The following is a 14,160-nucleotide window of genomic DNA, read 5'->3' on the forward strand; positions in this document are numbered from 1 at the left end:
AATAGTGTTTGAATAAATATCGCCACTTAGCAGCTGTTTGTGTCTGGTGGTTCAACTGTCCCCCAGCTGTGTGTGAAGGCAAAGCATTAGGAATGTTAATCCTTTCAAAACATCTTGTCAGCAAGAAGAATGTGCCTTTTCATGTAAGCATTGCAGCAAATTTGTCTGGTATTTATGAGGGGCTGGAGACTTTCCCAAACAAAAACCTTGGCCTTTCAGAAACTTTAGGCCAGACGGGAACCTAATTCTCACACCTCCAGCATCACAAGCAAGTGGGCAGTGTGTAAATCAGCTTCTTCTGTGGCAACTATTATTTCTGCTGGGTTGCAGGACGGAACCTACTATTAGTTTTCTAAGAATTCTTGGGCGAAAAATATGAGCAGGGAGTGCTAGAAGTCTTTTTCTCAATGCTATACCATTTGATGCAGCTTTTAAGATTTTGAGAAACTGTTTTAAAATTATTACCAGGTGGCATTCCTCTGCGGAGTTCTGAATTTGCCCTCTCCCTTGCGTAAAAAATGAAAAGAAAGGTGTCTGTCCAAAGCACCTGCCAAACTAGGGTAGGAATCTGAGATGTCAGAGATTTGGGCTGGATTGTATGTACACTTAGGACATTTCCAGACTGCTGTTGTTTTCAGGTAAATTTCCTTGGAAATTTAGGTTGTGCAATTACAGTGGTACCTCGGGTTACAGACGCTTCAGGTTACAGACACTTCAGGTTACAGATCCTCTAACCCAGAAATAGTACCTCGGGTTAAGAACTTTGCTTCAGGATGAGAACAGAAATCGTGCAGCAGCGGGAGGCCCCATTAGCTAAAGTGGTACCTCAGGTTAAGAACAGTTTCAGGTTAAGAATGGACCTCCAGAACGAATTAAGTTCTTAACCCAAGGTACCACTGTATAGTTGTTTTGGTGCTGCTGTGCAACAAAGTGACCTCCCCAAAAGATTGGACTTCTTCGACGACAGGGAAATGTGCTGGAAAGTGTGGGGTAATGCTTCCTTTGATGCAACAGTCATGTCTCTTCCCCCTAAACAAATCAGAATGGATGCTCATTAAATAGCCAACATTATCTAATCTTCCTGCAAACAAATAACGATGAATGCTCAATAAGCAGGTCATTTGGAGGCGCTTAGATCTCATAATTACTCCGACAGGGTTTTGTGAGAGCACTGTACCCCTTAAAGGTAAAGGTAAAGGGACCCCTGACCATTAGGTCCAGTCACAGATGACTCTGGGGTTGTGGCGCTCATCTTACTTTACTGGCCGAGGGAGCTACCGGGTCATGTGGCCAGCATGACTAAGCCACTTCTGGCGCACCAGAGAAGCGCACAGAAATGCCGTTTACCTTCCCGCCAGAGCAGTACCTATTTATCTACTTGCACTTTTGACGTGCTTTTGAACCGCTAGGTGGGCAGGAGCAGGGACCGAGCAACGGGAGCTCACCCCGTTGCGGGGATTTGAACTGCCGACCTTCTGATCAGCAAGCCCTAGGCTCTAGGTTTAGACCTTACTGGGCTACAATTTCCACCACCCTTAACAAACTACAGCTCCCGTGATTCTTTGGGAGAAGCCATGTGCTTTAAATGTTGGTGTGTACTCAGGCCTGGTCTTTGGCTGTGTACACACCTCCATTTACTCTGCATCCAGTGTACTCTCGACACTGGTTTCGGAGGTGGCCTGCATGTGACTAGCCACAGTCCATACCTATTGTGCATTTTTGTGTGTGCTCCCAACAAGGGAGGTACAGAAGGTGGCAACATGAGAAAGGACCTTTTAAGTGGTGGCTCCCCATTGATGGAATACTCTCCCCAGGCTTGATTTTATTTCTCCAGGCCTTCAGCTATTAGTTTAGGAGGCACTTAGGTATGTGTATGGCCTCTATTTTGAGCTCATCCATTAATGCAGGGGTCACCAGCCCTCAAACCAAACATGGCACACTGGCCCTCTGCATTGGGCATGCTAGGCTGCTTTCAGGTATGGGGCAGGTAAGGGTGGTATTTCAAAGGAACAACCGGGAGCTTAAAGCTCCCGGTTGTTCCTTGGATCCAGGAAGGCATGCTCCTTTCTGCCTATCAGCTGATGAAAGGATTGGACCATGTCTTCAATCCTGTCCCTGCTGAGCATCTCTTCAGACCACTGATATTTGAAGGGAGGCGTTGGGTGATGACAGGCCAGCTTTGGCTTACCAGGGTTGAGGGAGATAAATAAAGCTCTAGCCCTCTGGACAGAAAAGGGTCCCTGATCTGGTTCTGTGGGTTGGATGTATCCTTTTTCATATATACCCTTTCGGATCAGCGTTTTAGGTCCTTGTTTCATTGCTGCCCTTACGCGTGGCTTTAAATTTCCTTGTTCCTCCATTTCTGTCCTTGCCTTCTAAGTCTAAGTTGAGACACTTCTGTGTGAAAAGCAGCAAATGAATATAAAATAATGATAAACATTCTCCGAGAGCACCCATTTGGGCTGATGGGAGGAGCAGCTTCCAAGCTCCTCTGCTAGATGCTTCCAGAGACAAGGTTCACACACAAAGCCCTCAGAGCTGCTGGACCTGAATCACGAGCAACTTCATTGATGTGGATATTGGCTTAGACTACTGCAACGCACTCTACGTGGGGCTACCTTTGAAGGTGACCCGGAAACTGCAATTAATCCAGAATGCGGCAGCTAGACTGGTGACTGGGAGTGGCCGCCAGGACCACATAACACCAGTTCTGAGAGATCTGCATTGGCTCCCAGTATGTTTCCGAGCACAAATCAAAGTGTTGGTGCTGACCTTTAAAGCCCTAAACAGCCTAGGTCCTGTATAGCTGAAGGAGCATCTCCACCCCCATCGTTCAGCCTGGACACTGAGATCCAGCGCCGAGGGCCTTCTGGCGGTTCCCTCATTGCGAGAAGTGGGGTTACAGGGAACCAGACTGCGGGCCTTCTCGATAGTGGCGCCCGCCCTGTGCAACGCCCTTCCATCAGATGTGAAGGAAATAAGCAGCTATCCTATCTTTAAAAGACATCTGAAGGCAGCCCTGTTTAGGGAAGTTTTTAATATTCAACGCTGTACTGTTTTTAACACTTGATTGGGAGCCACCCAGAGTTGCTGGGGAAACTCAGCCAGATGGGCGGGCTATAAATAATATATTATTATTATTATTATTATTATTATTATTATTATTATTATTAGGGTGGAGGGGGGAGAGAGAGAGAGAGATGTCCTTCAGGGCAAGACAGTGGAGGCTGCTCTATTAGGGCGAACAAGACCCTGCCCTACGAACCCCTGTCTGCCCTCAGCCAGTTCCCACCTGCCTATGTACATCCAGTCCACTAGGGGGCACTGCCAGTCAGCTTCCCCCTCCTTAGTCTCCTTGCAGAACTCAGCAGGGAGCATAATGGCGGCAAGAGTAGAATTACCGTATTTTTTGCTCTATAAGACTCACTTTTTCCCTCCTAAAAAGTAAGGGGAAATGTGTGTGCGTCTTATGGAGTGAATGCAGGCTGTGCAGCTATCCCAGAAGCCAGAACAGCAAGAGGGATTGCTGCTTTCACTGCGCAGCGATCCCTCTTGCTGTTCTGGCTTCTGAGATTCATAATTTGTTTTTTCTTGTTTTCCTCCTCCAAAAACTAGGTGCGTCTTGTGGTCTGGTGCGTCTTATAGAGCGAAAAATACGGTAGTTGGCTTCTGCCTGCCACTAGCTCTGGCTCCACCTTCTCTTGGTCTTCCTACCTTCTGCCCCACCAGCCTCACTGGTTACCTGCCATCACAGTGGGAAAAGGAGTTGCGGTCGCTGGGTGACAAGTGTTCTGGCCCAGCCCTGTATGAGTGATGGAGCTGCAGATCTAATGCTTGAAAAATCGAGGGTGCACTGTGTCTTAGTTTTCACCTTACGTTTTGAATCAGCATACACATTTCAGCCAACAGTGACATTTCCATGCATGGAAGTGAGAGCTGGACCATAAAGAAGGCTGATCGCCGAACAATTGATGCTTTTGAATTATGGTGCTGGAGGAGACTCTTGAGAGTCCCATGGACTACAAGAAGATCAAACCTCTCCATTCTGAAGGAAATCAGCCCTGAGTCCTCACTGGAAGGACAGATCCTGAAGCTGAGACTCCAATACTTTGGCCACCTCATGAGAAGAGAAGACTCCCTGGAAAAGACCCTGATGTTGGGAAAGATTGAGGGCACAAGGAGAAGGGGACGACAGAGGACAAGATGGTTGGACAGTGTTCTCGAAGCTACCAGCATGAGTTTGACCAAACTGCGGGAGGCAGTGGAAGACAGGAGTGCCTGGCGTGCTCTGGTCCACGGGGTCACGAAGAGTCGGTCACGACTAAACGACTAAACAACAACAACAATATCCACCACTGTATAGCTTCCATTTGTTGGATTTTAACTTCCAGAATTTTCCTCCCTCCCCCATTTTTCCCCCTTTTGCTCTCTTTCATTGGTGATTGTGTGCATCTGACTTGGCCTCTCCTTGGCCAGGCGAACTGTTCCAGGGCCAGTTAAATGCATTTCCAGATGGTATTAACTGCTGGGACTGGAAGCGTTCACACAGTTTCCCCCCGTAGTGGGGATATCCCTAAGAAAAAGAAAGAAAGAAATTCCTCCCTTTCTCCTGGGAAACTTCCTGCAGTCGGGCACACAGCCAGAGACTTGGAAAGCAGCTGTGTAGACAAGCCTGCAGAGCAGGGACGGCTAACCTTTCCTGGTGGCTTGAGGGCCACAATTATCTTGGGTGTGGCCACCCCACATTTTCTCTCTCTCACATGCAGGATGCACGTGAACACACAGCCCCCTTCCCACCCTAGATGATCCCTGCAGATCAACTGAGGGTGGATCCTACTGCCCCCTCCTTGCCTATCAAATCATTGATGACTGGGAAAAGGGATGTGAAATATACTCCGAGTCGAGTGTGGATTTCATGCTCTTTATTCAGCTCATAGTAGTGAGGAATGAAAGTTCCCCCAAAATATCTGCTTTATATACATTATTTACACAATGGACCGCACGGAATTGGCTAATTCCGGGATTCTCCCGTGGGCCAATCTGGTTGCGGATTCACTTCCACCTGGAGCTGGATTGGGTGGCTCCTGCGGACCAATCAGACTGCTGCATTGTTCTAGGACCAATCAGACTGCTGCATGCTGAATTCTATTGTTCTAGGACCAATCAGACTGATGCATTCTGAATTCTATTGTTCTAGGACCAATCAGACTGCTGCCTTTTGGATCCTATTCAACTCAGTACATAACAGGATGCTTTAGGGCATTGAGTGGAGAGGTTTAAATCTCTCTGCACAGAGCCTTGCGTCATGCCTACTTTAAATCCCCTCCTCCCCTTTCTTTTGCTATCACCACCACCAAAACCAGTGAGATCTTGTGGGGCCAAACACATTTGCTTGGTAGTTCAAGTCAGGCCCCTAATCCTACTGTCAAGAGAACGCTTTCATTTTCCTAGTGTGGTTGAGTCACTGCTAGAATCTGAAGGTTGGCAGCAAAGCTTTTCTCATGTAAATTTCCCAATTAAAAATGAAATGTCAGAATATATTGCAAAGGCTGTGGATATTTGGATAGGTATTAGGCTGCAATTCTATATCCATTTATCTGGCAGAAAGCTCCATTAAGCTCCATGGGACACTGAAGACATACTGGTTTAACCATCATTCCTTTGCCCAGAGAATCATGGGAATTAAAAAGAGTAAAGGCAGTTGTGTTGGTCCATGGAGGATGGGTATAAAAAATCCACAGGCAGGCAGCATCTTAGGACCAGCCAAACTAGCAAGCAAGCATTCCAGTTCTTATGAGTTCTCAATCAGGCTGTATGTTAAAGCAGGAAGAAAAACAGGCTTGATGTTAAAATACATGTTAAAGTCTGGTCAGCTTCAAAACAAGCTAACATTAAACCACATGTTATGAAGCTATCTTGTTAAACAAGCCAGAGTTTGTTATAAATCCACAACCCCTGGTTGGCACGCAGCAAGCCAAGAGTCAATGACAATTAAAAGAAAAACTGTTGAAATTATCATCCCTACAGTGTGCAAGATTTACTGTGATATGAGAATATGGCAATTTTTTCCTCCTCCTCCTCTAGTCCTGCTAAACCCTGGTTTAATGTGACATGAGAATGCAGCCACCCTCTCTCTCTTCTGTTCCTGTAGCTCTGCCTCTTCGTATTTGATTATTATTATTTTTTAAAGCAAGCAAATGTTCTGGTACTACTTTTTCAAGCAGGCTTCAGTAAAGCTGTGACTCACTGGTAGGTTCAAGTCCACTGGCTGAAGAGCAACAATCTGTAAAATCTTCATTTGTTTTGTGCTGTGTTGGTTTCCCTAAAAGTGATCGGCTGTTAATGTAAGAATGAAAGCTTGTCTTCTGATAAAGGGATTTGTCTCACTCAGACGCATACCGGTAATGAAGCTCTTTGGGTTCGCGCCAACATTTTGACATGGATGCAAAAGAGAAAAACTACTTTTGCCCTTCCAGTGGTATCAGCAGGTTGCAATTTATTGTGTCAGTGTTTAGAGGCCTACAAATGTCATGTTGAAAAGCATAGTAGTATTGACCCAGTACAAACCTAGACAGCATCTTAAAAAGCAGAGACATCACCTTGCCGACAAAGGTACGTATAGTTAAAGCTATGGTTTTCCCAGTAGTGATGTACGGAAGTGAGACCTGGACCATAAAGAAGGCTGATCGCCAAAGAATTGATGCTTTTGAATTAGGGTGCTGGAGGAGACTCTTGAGAGTCCCATGGATTTGGTCAAACCTCTCCATTCTTAAGGAAATCAGCCCTGAGTGCTCACTGGAAGAACAGATCGTGAAGCTGAGGCTCCAATACTTTGGCCACCTCATGAGAAGAGAAGACTCCCTGGAAAAGACCCTGATGTTGGGAAAGATGGAGGGCACAAGGAGAAGGGGACGACAGAGGACAAGATGGTTGGATAGTGTTCTCGAAGCTACCAGCATGAGTTTGACCAAACTGCGCGTGGCAGTGGAAGACAGGAGTGCTTGGCATGCTCTGGTCCATGGAGTCACGAAGAGTCGGACACGACTAAACGACTAAACAACAACAAATTGACCCAGTACGGAAAGTACATAGGGCAGAAGTCAGAGGGTGGAAAAGCTCTTTCTTACTTCCTCTTTCAAGGCTCAGATTAATTCTACTGGATCGGACATTGACCCAGATCTTTTGGGAAAGTGAAGGGTTCACACACTTCCTTCTTTTGTCTCTGTTTCAGGGAGGTGGTGGGAATGGTCTGGGGAAGAGACAGAAGTGACCAGAAGGGGTGGTGCCAACAGCAGTTGGTCAGAAATCCAAACATGCCCATGGGCCTAAGAAAGTTGGTGACTCTGAAGATGATGGTTTTTCGGAGCTAGCTGACCTGACTGGAAGAATCCGCGACCGGAAAGAAGAGGAGTTTCAAGAGGACTGGAGGAAATTCAAGGACTATTTGAATAAATATTGTAATATAAAAAATTAGAAATTACTTGAAAGAAACAAATAGGCCTAGGATAAATTAAGTTATAATTAAATAAATGGGATTCAGAATGTTAAGAAAAGTGAATAAGATGACTATAATTGGAAATTGTTTTAGTTTAATAATGATATTGGAAAGCTGTTACTTTTAATTACAAGGAAACTCAGAAGGGAGGGATTTGAGGAAGTCAACCAAGATGTTTAAAAGGTTGGATTTGTGAAGAATTAAGTTTGTTATTATTGTCTATTTGTTTATTGTTCCCCCCTTCCCCCCTTTCTTCTTTTTTCTTTTTCCTTTTCTGTTTTTGTGTATCATTTTGCTTTGTGGTTTGTGTTATCATGGTGGAAAATGTAATAATTTTTTTTTTTTAAAAAAAGAAAGAAAGTTGGTAACTCTGCCCCCCACCCCACATTGCTTCCCATTTATAATTTGCTTACTGCAACAACAATATCTCTAAACTGAAGGCACCAGCTAACCTCAGTTCTGAGGGCATGTCACTTCAAGGTTCCCAGTTTTACTACCACAGTGACTAATGAGAATGTTGCAAAACTTAGACTGGTGCCAAACTTGCTGTTTTCGCTTGTTGGAAAATAAATAGCATGACACTGTAGGAGCAATTCTGCCACCTAACGGACAGTCCAAAAGTTGTTTCAAAATAATGGGGGGGGGGAGGTGGGTTATGGGGCGCATGGCTAGATTTCCATTTGGTTTCCTTAGATTAACTCTCTTTAGGCTAATAGGCACGTTCAGTAATGATACAACCATCCAGCGAGAAGACAACCTTTTCTCTTAGGTTTTTATTCAGCTCCTAGCCAAAAGATGTTTCCTCAAAGGGCAATGGTGGCTAGAAAAGTTTGTTTCATCTGCTTTTGAGGACTAATGACTGCTTTGCTGGGAGTTAGACTGAAACCACTGGGCCACTGGAATATAGTGGGTCGGTGGGGGACTAGATGATTTGTAGAGGAACTGATGATGCTTTTAAGCAGCGATGGGGAATCTCAAATATGCCCCCCCCCCACCTCTGCATGCCTCTTAAGAGAGATGTTCTGGGGTAGTTGAGGAGCTGTTGTCCAATTGGCTGGCCAGCAATGCACGGGATCCTTTGGAATAATACTTTTATTTAATGAGTAAAATGACTGTAAGAATCCTTTATGTCAGGCATAGGCAACTCGGCCCTCCAAATGTTTTGGGACTACAACTCCCATGATCCCTAGCTAACAGGACCAGTGGTCAGGGATGATGGGAGTTGTAGTCCCAAAACATCTGGAGGGCCGAGTTTGCCCATGCCTGCTTTATATTAACAGGGTACAGTGGTACCCCGGGTTAAGAACTTAATTAATTCTGGAGGTCTGTTCTTAACCTGAAACTGTTCTTAACCTGAAGCACCACTTTAGCTAATGGGGCCTCCTGCTGCCGCTGCACCACTGGAGCACGATTTCTGTTCTCATCCTGAAGCAAAGTTCTTAACCCGAGGTCCTATTTCTGGGTTAGCGGAGTCTGTAACCTGAAGCATATGTAACCTGAAGTGTATGTAACCCGAGGTACCACTGTACTGCCTTTGAAAAGGCTCTTATTTCTTGAATCCGGCAATTTATTAGAACTAGATGCAACAGAAAAAGCAGATGTGCAAATGATTCATGCACCTCCTTTTGTCAGTGATGTTGTTGTGGCCAAAGAAATAAGTCATGCGCTTCCCCCAGGGAAGAGAAGATGCAGTAATATGTTGCATATCCCAACTTCCCTTTTTCATTGTTGCACCAGAAGCACACGGGGCAAATGAACTGAACATTATGACTAAAAACTGAATGAAGGAGGCTGGAGAATTCAGGGGTGCTTTTTCATATATCAGCTAAATTTAGGGTGGGGGGAAACTGACTGATCGCCAAAAAAACAAAGCTCAACCACTAACTTTGGTCTCTTAAAAAGAATAAAAAGCTCTGCCCCAGGGGCTGCCAGGGGTTCAACTAACCCCCTTCCAGATCCGGGCACTCGCATGACACACCTGACACATTAATATGTTGCGAACCACCGTTTGGAAAGCTCTGCCCTAGACCAAATGTATAATATTAATAAGCAAGATTCAGAGCACTGCGGGAGAGGATGTGTGGCATTTTTATCTTTTGTTGTTACTACTGTACGCCCGCCACAAATTACTATACTGCAGTGTGGAGTGCTTCCGCCCTTTCCCCGGATACTCCATTTCATATCCGCATCCTGGTGTTTCATTACCACGTACCTACAGGACAGCCTCTCTTGGTATGTCCTGTGGAGGACCTTAAGGTCCACAAATGACAACACCTTGGAGGTCCCAAGTTGCAAGGTGGTTAGATTGGTGTCAACTAGGGCCAGGGCCTTTTCAGTACTGGCCCCGACTTGGTGGAACGCTCTGTCACAAGAGACTAGGGCCCTGCAGGACTTGACATCTTTTCGCAGGGTCTGCAAGACAGAGCTGTTCCACCGGGCCTTTGGTTTGGACTCAGTCTGACCCTTATGTTTCCCTCCCCTTATAGTTTTGATCTATGGGCTACTATTAAAATGAGGCTGCATTTTAAATTATATTTTAACCTGTATTTTAAATTGGTTTATTATTATTATTAATTATTTATTGTAATTTTACTGGTGTTAGCCGCCCTGAGCCTGGCAGGGGTATAAATAAATATTATTATTATTATTATTATTATTATTATTACCCTACCCCACTGAAGTGATGGACATGAGGCAGGAGTTGATAGTGCAGGTGAGCTGCGCACAAGCAAGCTGCCGGCCAGCTCTGTGGAGCCTCCTTTTATTGACACAAATATGCAAACCAGGCAGATACATTTTGGGCTGTGACCTTTACACACCTACCAGTCCCGAGATCGTGAGATGGTACAAAGTTATTTTGGCACCTGTTTCCACCGCATCATTTCCCCCTTGCACAGTGTATGACGAAGGAGACAAAAGGTCTCAGAGACAAAGGTTACAGACAGGACACCGCAGACTACTGAGACCGCAAAAGGTTAGACAGAGGGTATGATGTTCAGACAGCTGTGGCTTTGTCTATGGGGGGGGGTGCTCCGCCCCCCCCCAGGTCACGCATGCAGGCAGACTGTGGCTGCCTGCGGGTGGGGTGTGTGCTCCCTCCGGACCCCACTCCCCACCCCGCGATCATCCCTACACCCCACCCTGTCAGTCAGTCAGCAATCCATGCTACTGAACATGCTTGGGCCCAGAGTGCTTTAAATGTATGTTGTGGGTGTGACCAAAGGGGTCACCAGCTGGGTGGAAATGACTGGCAGAATCTGTGACCAGGGAGAAGAGTCGGTGGAGGAAGATTGGAAGAAATTCAAAGATTATCTTCAGAAACACTGCAAAATTAAAGAATGTTAGAGTGATGTTGGATCGAAAATAAGTGGTTTCCAGCTGTTCAGGTTAAAGTTATTGATAGACTAAGATTAAAGATTAGGATTAAAGATGTTTAAGGAAATGGAAATTTGATACTTAAGAGGTAAAATTTTAATGCTATATTACATTAAGATTAAAGATTAGGATTAAAGAAGTTTAAGTGTTATATATTATATTAAGATTAAAGATTGGGATTAAAAAAGTGAAAAAGAAACTGCTGGACAAACAAATTGGACTGGAATACAAAAGAGGGAGGTATGAGGAAGTCCAGAAAATAAGTAAATTGAAAAATGGAAATGGAAAAGTGAGATTGTTTTTAATTGTTCTGTTTTTTGGTGTTTTTTTTTTGTATTTTGTTTTCTGTGTTCTCCTTCTCTTTTTGGATTATGTATTGTGTATTTTTGTACTTCTATTCTTATATTTTTCTGTCTAACTTTTTATTGAAACCTTAATAAAAATCATTTTTTAAAAAAAACAAAGGGGTCACCAGCTGTGTCTTGCACAAGTGGAACCTGTAACCATTCTGAGAGGGCGCTTAAACATACAGCAGTGCCAACTGAATAAACTATTCAAGAGCCCTGCCCTGCATAATCGACCACATGGCGTGGCACATGCACACCATTTGAATGGCAATGCCCATCAGCTTTGGGCGTGAGTGTGCCCCCCTCAAATATTTTATCGGGGTGCAGGTGGGGCGAAGGGACCTTGGCCTTTAGGAGTTGGCTCCTATGTAGACATAAAAGCTATACCAAAAACGGTAAGAAATGTTATTTTATTATAGCTGCCCGATTTGACAAAGCATCAACGTGGCAGCGTAATAATAATAATAATAATAATAATAATAATAATAATAATTTATTATTTGTACCCCGCCCATCTGGCTGGGTTTCCCCAGCCACTCTGGGCGGCTTCCATAGAAACCAAAAATACACTAAAATATCACACATTAAAAACTTCCCTGAACAGGGCTGCCTTAAGATGTCTTCTGAATGTCAGGTAGTTGTTTATCGCTTTGACATCTGATGGGAGGGCGTTCCACAGGGCAGGCGCCACTACCGAGAGGGAACTGCCAGAAGGCCATCGGCGCTGGACCTCAACGTCCGGGCAGAATGATGGGGGTGGAGACGCTCCTTCAGGTATACTGGGCCGAGGCCATTTAGGGCTTTAAAGGTCAGCACCAACACTTTGAATTGTGCTCGGAAACGTACTGAGAGCCAATGTAGGTCTTTCAAGACCGGTGTTATATGGTCTCGGCGGCCGCCCCCAGTCACCAGTCTAGCTGCCGCATTCTGGATTAGTTGTAGTTTCTGAGTCACCTTCAAAGGTAGCCCCACGTAGAGCGCATTGCAGTAGTCCAAGCGGGAGATAACTAGAGCATGCACCACTCTGGCAAGACAGTCCACGGGCAGGTAGGGTCTCAGCCTGCGTACCAGGTGGAGTTGGTAGACAGCTGCCCTGGATACAGAATTGACCTGCGCCTCCATGGACAGCTGTGAGTCCAAAATGACTCCCAGGCTGCGCACCTGGTCCTTCAGGGGCACAGTTACCCTATTCAGGACCAGGGAGTCCTCCACACCAGCCCACCCCCTGTCCCCCAAAAACAGTACTTCTGTCTTGTCAGGATTCAACTTCAATCCATTAGCCGCCATCCATCCTCCAACCGCCTCCAGGCACTCACACAGGACCTTCACCGCCTTCACTGGTTCTGATTTGAAAGAGAGGTAGAGCTGGGTATCATCTGCATATTGATGGACACCCAGTCCAAACCCCCTGATGATCTCTCCCAGCGGCTTCATATAGATGTTAAAAAGCATGGGGGAGAGGACGGAACCCTGAGGCACCCCACAAGTGAGGGCCCAGGGGTCTGAACACTCATCCCCCACCACCACTTTCTGAACACGACCCAGGAGGAAGGAGCAAAACCACTGTATAACAGTGCCCCCAGCGTAATCATGGATAAAACCTCCAGCCCATATTAAAGGCGTAATTTGGGATGATTTCTTAGGAAAGTGGCTCCCATTACTGCAATGGGATAGCTCAGTGGGTGGAGTGTGAGTCTCTTAATCTCAGGATCGTCTCTTAATTTCAGGATCGTGACACTCCCCCCCCCCCCGGTGAAAGATCCCTTGCATTGCAGGGGGTTCGGCTAGATGATCCGCTTGGTCCCTTCCAACTCTTAACATTCTTTGATTCCTTAACTACACAGAGGCCACCAAAAACAAAGCTCAGCCTTCAGTTAAAAGGGCTTGCTTTGCTTTGCGGCTCGATTATAATTTGCCTCCTGAAAAAGAAAAGAAAAAACCAAACCCGTAAGGACACAGCTTCCGCTTGGCTTGAATTATGTCCAAATATTTATTTTTCTCGTAGGGGAAGAAGAAAACAAAAACACACATACACTACAACCATGGAGAAAAAGTATTTTGGGAAACTGAAATAAACACCCACTATGGATCAAGCTCAAAATGAAATACAGTGGTACCTCAGGTTAAGTACTTACTTCATTCCAGAGGTCCGTTCTTAACCTGAAACTGTTCTTAAACTGAAGCACCACTTTAGCTAATGGGGCCTCCCGCTGCCACTGCGCTGCCACCGCACGATTTCTGTTCTCATCCTGAAGCAGAGTTCTTAACCCGAGGTACTATTTCTGGGTTAGCGGAGTCTGTAACCTGAAGCGTATGTAACCTGAAGCGCATGTAACCCGAGGTACCACTGTACTTACAACACTCCGATGCAATGAGGTTGAGGGTAAGTTTTTTCATAGGTGGTGGACCTGTAAAAGGGTAATAATTCATAATGAATTGGAAAAAAAAGTTTAAAACACTTTTCCAAAAACAAAATGAAACCCAGAGTCCTTTTCATTGGGGCTAATTCCTTTTTTAAAAAAATTAAAAAAAAATACATTTTGTTTGCATACATCCAAATACATTTTCCATCCTTAATTCAGGCTAAGCCTAAGAATAAGCAAATACATAAGATTGGATTGGAAAATGCATTAAGAAAAATTCAACAGCGTAAATACGTTTTGATGGATGCGATAATGGAATACTGAATGGTTTAGTTTATGTAAAATATGCAGGGATTTATGTTATGCAGACTGAACCAAGGAAAGAGAAGAAGGGAAGTTATTGATATCTTAAGGATGATTTTTTTCCCCAGAGAGTGGGATATAGACAGAGTTTATGTAAAAGAACATTGTCAAAAGATCAACCCATTGGCAGGTTTTGAGTGAGCTTCAGCGTGCAAATAGGATAATTGTATAAAACAAAATTTATAGTACGTCAAATAATATGGAGAAAGTAAAGTTT

Source organism: Podarcis pityusensis (genome assembly GCF_964106645.2).
Source record: "Podarcis pityusensis genome assembly, chromosome: 15".
Taxonomy (NCBI): Eukaryota; Metazoa; Chordata; class Lepidosauria; order Squamata; family Lacertidae; genus Podarcis; species Podarcis pityusensis.